Source organism: Palaemon carinicauda, chromosome 14 (genome assembly GCF_036898095.1).
Source record: "Palaemon carinicauda isolate YSFRI2023 chromosome 14, ASM3689809v2, whole genome shotgun sequence".
NCBI classification, from domain to species: Eukaryota; Metazoa; Arthropoda; class Malacostraca; order Decapoda; family Palaemonidae; genus Palaemon; species Palaemon carinicauda.
In genome coordinates, this window is record NC_090738.1 from 17,067,376 (window position 1) to 17,080,792 (window position 13,417).

Here is a 13,417-nt window from a genome sequence, read left to right on the forward strand (position 1 = left end):
GAGAAAGATACAAGCATGGAATGCAGAGGTTACTATCCTCGCGCGAGCACCTTGTGGGTGTCGTGTACAAAGCAGGGGCATGTGAAAGCCACTATTCACAGGCTATCTTCCATTTAGATAATTCCTTCATCAAAGGGAAAGGCCGTAACAGGGGCCCTAGATACCACACTTGAACCACGCCACCGACGCCTAACACGAGCGCCCTCTAGGACATCCTTCTGTTTTGGACTTGCTCGCTTGGTCATATTTTTTTATGCTCTTGGTGTTTTTCCCGTTTCTGGATTTAATTCATCATGACTGAAACTACTACTTCACCTTTACCAATGTTAAGTACCATAGTTTGTTTTGACAGCTTTTTACAGTACCGGGCAGTTGTTCTCTTTCCAGTAGTGTGGTTTTTAATTATAGATAGGCTTGGCCTTCCTCGGCGTCGGCAGCCATTGTTGTTTTGATTTGCCTCGCTGGAATTTCACGTTAATCTTGCCCATTTTGTACTCTGTCATCTAGGTTCTTGGTTAAGTCACTTATGATTTTTGAACCATTATTATTATCTTTATTATTATTATTGTTTTACTATGGTATTTTTTGCTAGCAAGTCCAATTTTGACGAACGAAGAATAGCGTCCTTAGCTTTATTATAGTTTAGTACCCGCCTCGGGAAGGCGTTCGTTAATAGACTACATCTTTATATTTATTTTGTTACGCAGTCGTTATTCTTCGTTCTTAGTCTTGATTGACATTACAATTTTATTGTTATACTTATATCATATTATAGTGTGCTTTTGGTTCTTTATAGTGTAACCACGAGAGCGTGAGCATGGAGTTCTCGTTTTCTGTTGCTACAGTCACGAGTTACCCTTTCTCTCGTTTTCTTTCTTAATCTCGAGTAGGAGAGGTGGATTTCCCGTTTTCCGTTTTATACGATCACGGGTTATCCCTCTCCCTCTACGGGTTTATGATACTTACGTTTTATTTTATTATGTGGTTACTGTTAATATAGCTAGCGTCATTAATAGGTCCCGTTCGTGTGAGAGTCATTATTTTGGGCCAGCTTTATGCCGCCACCCATTCCCCTCGTAGTTCCGTCCTCTCCCCGCTCCGCCTTGGGAGTAGGATCGGAACATTCATCCTCTCCGCCTTGAGTTCTACTCCGCCATAAGGGATACTCACTGAGTTTGAAACCTAGTCGGATATTATTTGGAGTGCAACGGTGACCCCTTGCACTCGGACTCCGGCTTCAGCCATATGCACACGAACTTTTTCATTATTAATCACAATTTAATTATTCCGGACCTTTTCACCGGACCTCCGGCTTCACCGGAGATCACCCAGACGATCAGCATTGAGGTTAACATTAACTTTCTGCTGCTGCTTATAGTTACATATTACTTGGTTACAGACCTATCACTGCATCCTCGGCTCGTCCGTGGTTCCGCAGTGTACATTAGTTTATTCTTATTTTGTAATAATATATTATGGAACTCTAGCTCTCAATTATGGAACCATTCTATGCACACATATTTAATGTTATCTAGACACTTTTGGTTGATCTGAATCACTGACCAGAGTCTCAAGGAACATCCAGACTTATGTCTCCTTTCTTTTACAGAAGGTCCGCTGCGGTGCCAAGGGCTGCCCCGCTGCCTTTAATGATCCTGTGGGCCATGACCTATGCCGGTCCCATGCGCATTGCGCCATATCCTTCACTCGGGAGCCGGGACAAGCCTCATACATGGTGTGGTTCCCGGAGTCGTGCACGCTCTGCTACGAGCTGTCCTCCCTACTCCTGAACGATGACGTAAGTTGGTTCTAATTTGTTCCTTTTTATCCTTTGGCGATGATTTAATTTGTTCCTTATATATGTATACATCGCTTATTGCGGAGAACGATCTTCTCCTTCATCATTAATCACCTCACCTCTTTCAGCCCTGATGATGACTCTTACCGTGCTGCAAGAGCTGCTCTCCGTCCTTGGGTGTCAGTCTTTGGAAGGAATGCTCCGTCTGGCGCACCCTATCTCCTCGTCGGAGACATGGCCTCTCGTCTGTTCCCGGGCTCTACCACTGCACCAGTTCCGCCGGAGACAGCGGCCCCGTTAACCCTGGATAGGTATGCTACTCGGACACCCCTTTGCTTCCAAACAGCACCATGTTACAGTATTTTTTGACCTTGAAAAGGCATATGATACCACATGGAGATATGGTATACTTAAAACCATTCATGAAATCGGATTGAGAGGAGAGCTGCCACTATTTATTCAGGCATTTCTTTCACATAGAGTTTTTCAAGTGAGAGTTGGGGAAGCTCTATCAGAGAGTAAGTGCCAGGAAGAAGGAGTTCCTCAGGGAAGTGTGCTGAGTGTAACCCTTTTTGCACTAGCAATTAATGGGATATCCTCAGCCATTCCCCAGGATGTTCTCCCAACATTATTTGTGGATGATCTCTCAATATCATTTGCTGGAGCCAGAATGGCAACAGTTGAGAGAAAACTACAGCTCTCAATTGACAAAATTATCCAGTGGGCCGATATGAATGGATTTAAGTTCTCAACAAGTAAAACTACTATTGTACATTTCTGTCGTATACGGGGAGCACATCTAGACCCGGATATATACATTAAAGGTCAACGGATACCATGTGTATCGGAAACCAAATTTTTAGGTTTGATATTTGACTGTAGACTTACATGGGTTTCTCACCTAAAAGCACTAAAAGCAAAATGTGTTGAAGCTCTGAATATTTTAAAAGTATTGTCCCATACATCATGGGGGGCAGACCGCAATACTATTTTAAAATTATACAAGGCCTTGATTTTTTCCAAAATTAGTTATGGTTGTGAGGTATACTCTTCAGCCACCCCAAGCCGGTTGAAAATATTAGATTCAATACATCATGCAGGTATTAGATTGTCCACGGGAGCATTCAGAACATCACCTATCCCAAGTCTCCTTGTTGATGCTGGAGAGTTACCACTAGACCTTTACCGGATGTCTTCTATCCTTCGGTATTGGTTTAGATTGCAAAGACTCCCTAATTCTTTAGCCTTCCAGACTGCAAGCCTTGTAAGGCACCCAACATACTTTGAAATGCACCCAAAATCTCCTCAACCCTATGGCTTTCGGGTGAAACAATTATTAAACAGTCTGGATATAATTAGATGTAAGGTACTTCCATTCAAGATATCATCAACGCCTCCATGGAAGTTACCAGAGATATCTTTTTGTAAATATTTTATAGGAGATAAGAAGAATATGTCAGACCTAGAAGCCAGGTCTCTTTTTAATGAACATGTTAAAGAACATAGAGGATCAACTTTTATCTATACTGATGGCTCCAAATCTGATGCTGGCGTTGGATTTGGGGTACATAGTAATAGTTTTAATTGTAGAGGTGCACTTCCTCTGACCGCTTCCATATTTACTGCCGAACTGTATGGCATATTAACCGCTGTTGAGAAAATAGCATTGGAGAAGGAGGGTAATTTTACAATTTTTAGTGATGCAAGGAGTGTCCTTCAAGCTATGGAAGTTTTTAATTCTAATAACCCTCTAGTTTTACAGATTTTAGAATGGCTTTTTATTATTGGACGGAGAGGTATAACAGTTCAATTTTGTTGGGTTCCAGCACATGTAGGTGTGTGTGGGAATGAGAAGGCAGATTCACTGGCTAAGAATGCTGCATCCGAGTTGCTGCCAAGAAGGTATCCCATTGCCTGTAATGATTTCTTACCTGACATCAAGAAATTGGTTTGCAATAAATGGCAACAGCAATGGGATACCCTAGATGCGAATAAAATGCGAGAGGTAACAAATGTCATATATCCTTGGAGGTATAATATGATGCCCCGAAAATGGGAGACGTCTCTTTGTCGTCTCCGTATTGGTCACACTCGGTTGACACATGAGTTTCTGCTGAAGGGCCAACAGCGACCGTATTGTGACGACTGTTTAGTACCTTTAACAGTGAGGCATTTGTTGACTGAATGCCCCAATTATAACAACTTAAGGAATAGATGTTTGTTTGAGGCTCGAGGTGAGGGTGGCAGGTTCATCCTTGCCAAGATTCTTGGAAATGATGTGTCCTACCATGCAAGTGGCATTTTTAGATTTATTTCAGAAGCAGGTCTTCTGAAAATTATTTAACTTTTATGACATTCAACTTTTATGATTTTAATTGAATACTCTTTTATTTTTTATTTTATTTTATTTTTTATTTTTGTATACATAAGTTAATTGTTACCGGCGTCAATGACCTCAGATGTCAGGATGCCTGAAAACTTTAAATCAATCAATCAATCAACACCCCTTTAAGGGTATACTCGGTCGCGAGCGACCCAGACTCCAAAAAAAAATTCAGGAAAAATTTAATTATGCATCGATCTGTATTGTTTGACTTGCTAAAAATACTTCAAAGAATGCTAAAAACTACTGAAAATATAAATGATACCCATCTACAAAATAACTATTTATTGGAAATATATTAAAAATTTAAGTATACAAAAAAAAGACTTTACGTAAATATTCACAAAAAATAGAAATATACATATACACATAAATCCCTTTAGGGACACCTCCTTAGATGGCAAAGCAACAGCGTGTAATTGCTGGAAATGAGTTGGACCCATAGAAGTCAAGATCTGAAATGAGAAAAAAAGGGTAACTTTTTTTGGCCAAAAAAATTTGTCCAAATATCATGAATTTTTTTGGGTACCTAAATGAAATAGGAAGAGGCTAATTTTTTTTATAGAATAAACTCATATTATCCTAGAACAGAAATACATAATAAAATGTGCACTAAGATGTAATTTACTGTTATAACAGGGGCGAAATCTAAAGGTCATTTTTTGACGGCCTAGTTTCAAAATGTAAATTTCTTATGAAAATCATTGTATCTCCTATAAAATATGATATTTATGCATTAAAATATACCAAAATATCACGAATTCTATACAGAACAAGAATATATAGAGATATGCCAACTTACCTTTCGGGTATGTCAACAAAATGGCCGCAGACCGCAGCAACTCTTACAGCCCAATCTACCACTTGAAATGAAGAATGGGGTTGCAAGCTCCATATTATCATCAACATCTCTTTTTAACTCCATTAGAAATGTGTTGATGACATCCATGCCGAGGGAATACTGCCTGCTGGCCATTATTGAAGATAAATTCAAAATGAATAGAAAAAAATCAAATTTGCAAAAAATAAAAAAAATTCAGAAATTAGCATTTGAGGGAAAATGGACCTCATGGAAATATATGACATCTAAGCCAAAACCAATGTCATGCAAGTGGTAGACACACCATCCACCCACACTTTCCAACTATAAAGAACCAAACAAGTATCAACACTTCGACAATTTATAATTAAGTAATAACTTTGCTGTTTGATCACTTACCCCTATAAAGGTATGTCAGGGTCGAGGTCGACCCCTGGGGGGGGGGTAAAAAAACGGGGAAGGAGGGAAGTTAGACGAAAATCAGTCCTAAAGTAGACAATGGTATGTAGACTAGTCACCCCTTGCAGGTCGATCACTTCCATATTCGAGACAGCTGATGATTTATGGGGAAAAAACAGGTTTTGAAAATGCTGTAGGAGTCGCGTACGACCCATCATACCCATCATACCTTTCCAGGGTTAATTGAGGCGGTTAGAGCAACCATCCCAACGGAAGAGGAAGCTTTATTGGCGGGGGACGCGTCCTCTCTAGATTTGGACGTCGATCCCATGGACGAGCAGGTAGGTGGTGCTGAGTTGGTGGATCCCCTTTTATCTCTCGCTCCTTCCTCGGCTTTGATAAGCCTACGGCTTCTCTTCGGGATCCCTCTGTCCCTGTACGACCCAAGGTGAAGCCACTGCGTACCTTTAAGCCTTCAGCTTTGCCATTATCTGCGTCACCGGTCCCCGGACCCTCAAATGATCCTGATGTTCCTATTACTTTACATATAACCGTGACTGCTAAAAAGTCGAAGTCCGCTAAGTCCAAGGGTAGTGCTCAGGAACCCTCCTTCCCCGTCGACCTGATCAGGGATATTGTTAAGGAGCAGATACAACAACATTCTAGGGCAAGCCAAGGGGCTATGACGGAGCTCAAAGATATGGTGGCGAATCTGATCCATTCAGGAACTCTGATGCCTCCTCCTTCAGCCCCAGACGTGTCGAAGTTACCACCTTCGATAAAAACAACCCATGGAGGTTTGCCTTGCATGCTCCATATATAGATGGTACCATAACTCTGGATAGCATAGGCACCCGCCCTCTAGAGGACCTAAAATTTTACCCTCCGGGACTAGAATTCCCATTCAACGGCTTCGTCCGTTTGAAAGAGCGTGCCTTGGTTAGATTGGACAAGGTACCGAAGGAAACGGTAATATTTCCTAAAGAACAGGGCCAAGCTGTCTGGGCCAGGACTCTGTCTGAATGTGGGTGCGCTAACTCCAAGCTCACCCCACACAAAGGGGCCTACACCATTTTTACAAATGCTCCTGCTATTACCTTGCCTATTACGGATAAATTGACAGATCTCACTATTCAAGCTGTCAAAGAGGGCTCTGCCATGCCGGCTCTTAAAGAGACGGACCCCACCTCCATGCTCATCCCGAGTACCTCTGCTACCTGGGACGATGCTTCCTCTACTTTCAAAGTAGGGAAGTTAGACCCAGACTGCGCCTCTACTCTGTTTTCCGAGCAGCTTCCCAAATTACCGAAGAATCTTCTCAGGACTGAGTTTGAGGCACGGAATAGGTTAGCTAGGTCTCTCCACTCCATTACCTCCGCGGAGTCCCTAGCCTCGCTTTATCCGACTGAGACCTTGTTTCGGATATTCACAAAGAACCTGTCTCTGTCCTACCTACCAAGTCGACCTACACGATTTCTGGTCGGCTCGGGTTAGTTGCAGGAAATACGTTCTGTCTGAGGCCTCTATCAGACATGAACCGAACAGGCTTATAGCTTCCTCCTGCTGGGGTAAAACCCTCTTTCCTCAGGAGGAAGGGAACAAAGTTCTTCAGGACGCTGCGAGGGCAAACCAAAATTTGCAAGTAAGGTGGGGCCTCACTGCCAAAAGGGAGGTCGAAGCCCAAAAACAAGCTTTCTTCAAGAAGAAGCAGAGATTTACCCCTTACAAGACGAACCGGGGTCACTACCATCAATCGACAGTTACCCACTCGTCATCACAGTCTCCCTCTGCTTCGATGTCTCAGCAACCAAATCCCTCTCAACAGGTGGTCTACCTCACTGCTCCCCCAGGTACACAATCCAACCCCGTTTGGATGCCCTCTCCTGCATACAACCCTAGCTACGAATCCTCAGGTTCCTTTTGTGGACACCAGAGAGGAAGCTACAGGGGTAGAGGACAGTTCCGCCAACGAGGCGGGCCTAGGACAAGGGGTGCTCGGGGAGGGAAGGAACCTAGATTCACTCCCTCGCAATGATGTGGTCCCGGTAGGGGGGAGACTTTAACCACTTTCGAGACCATTGGACCTTCAGTCCGTGGGCTCACAGCATAATCTCCAAAGGTTTGAGTTGGAAATGGTCACAGGGTTCTCCACCTCCACCAGTGACCTTCTTCCAGAAACCCACTCCCATCCTGAAAGAGTACACCACAGAGTTACTCAAGAAGAAAGCAATCAAACGGGTTCGATCACTGAAGTTCCAAGGCCGCCTGTTTACAGTTCCAAAGAAAGACTCGTCGGCATTGAGAGTGGTCCTGGACTTGACAAAACTAAACTCTTACATTCTCTGCGACAAGTTCCGAATGTTGACTATTTCTCAGGTACGGACCTTACTTCCCCGTGGGGCCGTCACCACCTCTATCAATTTTACCAACGCCTATTATCATGTGCCAATAGCTCGAAACTTCTCTCCTTACCTAGGCTTCCGCCTAGGTAGGAAAGCTTTTGCGTTCAAAGTCATGCCCTTCGGTCTCAGCATTGCCCTCAGGATATTCACGAAACTGGGAGAGACAGTGCTAGAACAACTCAGGAATCAAGGGATACAGATCATAGCTTATCTGGACGATTGGCTCATTTGGGCTCGGTCGACCCAGGAATGCAACAGAGCTACGACGAAAGTACTTCGATTTCTCGCCAACCTGGGATTTCAGGTCAATCTCCAAAAGTCCCGCCTGCAACCATCATGCCACTTCGAATGGTTAGGCATTCAGTGGGACCTTTCGAAGCACAAGCTATCCCTTCCTCCCAAAAAGGTAAGGGAAATAGCTTCCAAGATCAGGAATTTTCTCAAACACAAACAGGTGTCCAGAAGAGCCTTAGAAAGGATCCTCGGCCTTCTCCAATTCGCTTCAGTTTAACAGATCTCCTATTAAAAGCTAAACTCAAAGACATCAATCGAGTTTGGAGAAAGAGAGCTACAGTACCTTTAAGAGACAAGATCTCGAAGATCCCCACTGTCTTGAAAATGAGACTATGCCCATGGTCCGAACCGAGGAACCTCTCCAAATCGGTTCCTCTACAATTCCCACCTCCACAAGTGACAGTTCATACAGACGCGTCTCTGAGTGGATGAGGGGGGGTTACTCCGAACATCAGATGTTTCAGGGCTCTTGGTCACCCGCCATGAAACACTTCCATATCAATGTTCTCGAAGCCATGGCAGTGTTCTTGACCCTGAAGAGAGACTCCCCTCCGAGGTCGACCCACATCAGAGTAGTTTCAGACAGCACAGGCGTAGTACACTGCGTAAACAGAGGAGGATCCAAGTCACCCAACCTGAATCAGGTCCTGGTCACTATCTTCGCCTTGACAACAGAAAAGAACTGGTTCCTGTCAGCAACTCACCTAGCAGGAGTCCAGAATGTGATAGCGGACTCACTATCCAGGACGAAACCACTGGAATCAGAATGGTCTCTAGACATAAATTCATTCCGGTGGATACTCAGGCTGGTTCCGGGCTTCCAGGTAGATCTATTCGCAACTCAGCTGAATCACAAACTTCCTTGTTATGTGACCCCAAACCTGGACCCTTAGGCTTATGCCATGGACGCATTAACCCTGGATTGAAACCATTGGAAGAAGATTTACCTACTCCCTCCAGTGAATCTTCTAATGAAAGTTTTACACAAACTACGCTCCTTCCGAAGGGCAGTGGCTTTAGTAGCACCTCACTGGCCAAAGAGCAGTTGGTTTCTTCTCCTCCTCGAGTTGAATCTCCGTCCCTTCCGGATCCCATTCCCCAAACTGACCCAAGTAGTCCAAACTCAGACACTGTCAGATTCCTCAAGGATAGCCAAAACTCTAACTTTGTGGACTTCATGAAGTTTGCAGCTCGTAGAGACGCAAACATTGACCCGGAAAACGTCCTCTTCATAGAATCAGACAAAAGGGACTCGACAATTCGTCAATATGATTCGGCCGTTAAGAAACTAGCAGATTTCCTAAAGAATTCAGACCATACTCGTATGACTCTAAATTTAGCCATCTCTTTCTTTAGGTTCCTATTTGACAAAGGCCTAGCAGCTAGCACTATAACCACCATCAAGTCAGCTTTGAAGAAAATCTTCCTTGTTGGGTTTAACATTAGCTGATTCCTATTTCTCATCTATTCCAAAAGCGTTTGCTAGGCTTCGACCTTCGGTTCGTCCACAAAAGATCTCTTGGTCTCTGAAAGATGTCCTCAAACTTGCGTCAGACACAGACAATGAATCCTGCTCCTATATCACTCTTCTTAGGAAGACTTTATTTCTAACGGCTTTGGCCTCAGGTGTTAGAATCTCAGAACTAGCAGCTCTCTCACGAAACTCAGAAAGCATAGATTTCCTCCCTTCAGGTGAAGTACTTCTTTCTCCAGACAGGGCGTTCCTAGCTAAAAACGAAGACCCCCAAAATAGGTGGTCCCCTTGGAAGATTATTCCTCTTCAAGCTATGGAAGTTTTTAATTCTAATAACCCTCTAGTTTTAAAGATTTTAGAATGGCTTTTCATTATTGGACGGAGAGGTATAACAGTTCAATTTTGTTGGGTTCCAGCACATGTAGGTGTGTCCGGGAATGAGAAGGCAGATTCACTGGCTAAGGAGGCTGCATCCGAGTTGCTGCCAAGAAGGTATCCCATTCCCTGTGATGATTTCTTACCTGACATCAAGAAATTGGTTTGCAATAAATGGCAACAGCAATGGGATAGTCAAGATGGCAATAAAATGCGAGAGATAACAAATGACATATCTCCTTGGAGGTATAATATGATGCCCCGAAAATGGGAGACGTCTCTTTGTCGTCTCCGTATTGGTCACACTCGGTTGACACATGAGTTTCTGCTGAAGGGCCAACACCAACCGTATTGTGACGACTGTTTAGTACCTCTAACAGTAAGGCATTTGTTGACCGAATGCCCCAATTATAACAACTTGCGGAATAGATATTTGTTTGAGGCTCGAGGTGAGGGTGGCAGGTTCATCCTTGCCAAGATTCTTGGAAATGATGTGTTCTACCATGCAAGTGGCATTTTTAGATTTATTTCAGAAGGAGGTCTTCTGAAAAATATTTAACTTTTATGACATTCAACTTTTATGATTTTAATTGAATACTCTTTTATTTTTTATTTAATTTATTTTCTATTTTTGTATACATAAGTTAAATGTTACCGGCGTCAATGACCTCAGATGTCAGGATGCCTGAAAACTTTAAATCAATCGATCAATCAATCTCCAGACAGAGCTTTCCTAGCTAAAAATGAGAACCCACAAAATAGGTGGTCCCCTTGGAAGATTATTCCTCTTCCCCAGGATACTTCTCTGTGTCCAGTCACTAGTCTCGGGGCCTTTTTAGCTAGGACTGCCACCCGCTCGTCTGGCCCCTTGTTTATCAGGGAACAAGGAGGTACTATTTCCATTCAAGGTATCAGACAACAAATCCTCTACTTCATTAAACATGCTAATCCGGAATCATTTCCCCATGCTCATGATATCCGGTCAGTCGCTACCTCCATCAATTACTTCCAGAACATGGATTTTGATGACCTTAAAAAATATACGGGTTGGAAATCTCCTATTGTTTTCAAACGCCACTATCTAAAGAACTTACAGGCCCTTAAATACCCAACGGTTGCAGCTGGGAGTCTTATCTCTCCCCATTAATCTCTTGTTCTTCCTTTCTTCCATCTCTTCTCTTCTCCCTCCTACCTGCCACTCACACCACGTCGCCACTCTCCTGGGTGGTTCGTTAGCCCTAAGATTATTACCATGTTTAGTTCCTATGGTTTAACTGTTATTGTATTTACCGTTACTTTAATGTTTGGTTATGCTTAGACATGTAAGATTTGATGCTTTTTGCGTTCGGACACTCGGATGATTCCTTGTCTTCATATTTATTTAGCCTTATGTTCACTATGTCCTTTGGCTAGTTTGTAATTTTATGTTTACTTACATTATTATATTATATTATTTTGTTCCATGGTGTTTGTATTCTCCTCATTATGTTATTTCTTTATTGGGCTTGGAAGGCATTCTCTGGTACATTTTCACCGGGCGTCACAGGTCGACTCAGAAAAGGGATTTTGATGAAGGAAAAATCTATTTCTGGGGAGAGACCTGTGATGCCCGGTAAAACCCTTCCCTGTTATTTTGTACATTCCCACCTTTCCTTTCCAAGCCATGTGTTCTTGCAGAAGGATGTCCTAGAGGGCGCTCGTGTTAGGCGTCGGTGGCGTGGTTCAAGTGTGGTATCTAGGGCCTCTGTTACGGCCCTTCCCTTTGATGAAGGAATTATCTAAATGGAAGACAGCCTGTGAATAGTGGCTTTCACACGCCCTTGCTTTGTACACGACACCCACAAGGTGCTCGCGCGAGGGTAGTAACCTCTGCATTCCATGCTTTTATCTTTCTCTGGTATATTTGGAAGGTTTATATCAGAAAAGTGTAAAGAAGGACCCTTTTCACTGGGCGTCACAGGTCTCTCCCCAGAAATAGACTTTTCCTTCATCAAAATCCCTTTTTGGTACTTCCTTCAGTCTAGAAAGGCTGCAAGCCTCTCTGGAAAAGATGATAAGATCCCTTGGGGAATAAAGAATTTGAGAGCAGTAAATAACCTTTACTCCTGTTAGGAATCCTGACAAGGACGTACTGTATACAAAGAGGGCTAGTCCAGATGTTCCCCCCGCAAAGTCTAGACGAGAGTAGGAGTGGATTACAACTTAAGAGTACTAACAAAGTATGAACAGGAGAGTTATGCCTTCCATACCTCCTAACAAAGCTTGGCCTTAAATGTTTTTCCTGCCATGAAACATTTAACCTTGCCAGAATGCTTGTAAGCCACCAATTTCAGCCAATACTATGGTAATGGCCAATATCCTCCTCCTCTCACCTCTGTAATATAAAACCAGGAGACCCAAGGGAGTAAGATGGACATCACAACTTATTTATGAATAAGACATGATCAACGGGTCTGAAACTTCTCACTATGAGCCCGAGGAGACCTCCGGACCGAACAAAGAGAGCTACACGATCACTCGTAGACTAGTCGCAATAGTCTTGCTTGGAACGTTGCATGGAATCCTTACTAACGTCTTCCTTGAGAAATATTTTTCAATAAACAAGGGTCGTCCATATCAAAGTACTCTTGATAGGCTTATTTTAGAGTTGAGAGCATTCCAAGACCTTGTCATCTTGACTAAGGACTGTTTGACAATTTTGAAAACTTGTTCCTGTAGCTTTCATGGAAGTTCAGATCTAGCTCTAGATCTTTAAGCAGGCTTTGGTCTGAAATCCTGCACTAGAATTCACAGCCCAAAAGAATTATCCATGTCCTCGTTATCAAGGTTATGTAGGATGGAATTATGTCTGGGAATAATCCCCCCTTCTAATGAGGCAGGAAGAGGGTTTTTTGTTCATTATCTCCTAAGATTATCCTCACGATCCTAGTCTGAAGGCTTAAGACAGGGATTCGAGTACCCTTTACTTTTGATTTAAAAACCCAACTTGGAAAATGCTTTATTTTCTGGAGTGATCGTATTCTCATTTTTTATGAGAACCGGATCTGGTGAATTTTAATTGGGCTTTTTCACGAGCTTGCCTCTCAAGAAGTCCAGGGATGAACAGTGCTCTAACCCTCATGCCTAGTGATAATAAAGATGTTGGCTAAGGCCTAAACTCACTATCTTCAGAGAAAGAGTTGCGATAACATGACATCAGAAAGCTGCCACCTTGTCCCATCTCTTGTTCAACAAAGAACTAGGACTCAGGTTAGAAAAGATCTTAGGTTAACCTCAAAGATATTGTCTCTCAAGGAGGTTTCTGATGAAACAAAAAACTAGTTATTCTGTTCCATAGAACAGCAAGTTTCTGAAAGAACAAATAGATGGAACATGTCACTTTCCCTTCTTTTACACGAGCACTGGCTGGTCCGGTCCGGTCCGGAAGAAAATAGTCTGACACTTTCTTTCAACAAGTAATAAGAATATCAGA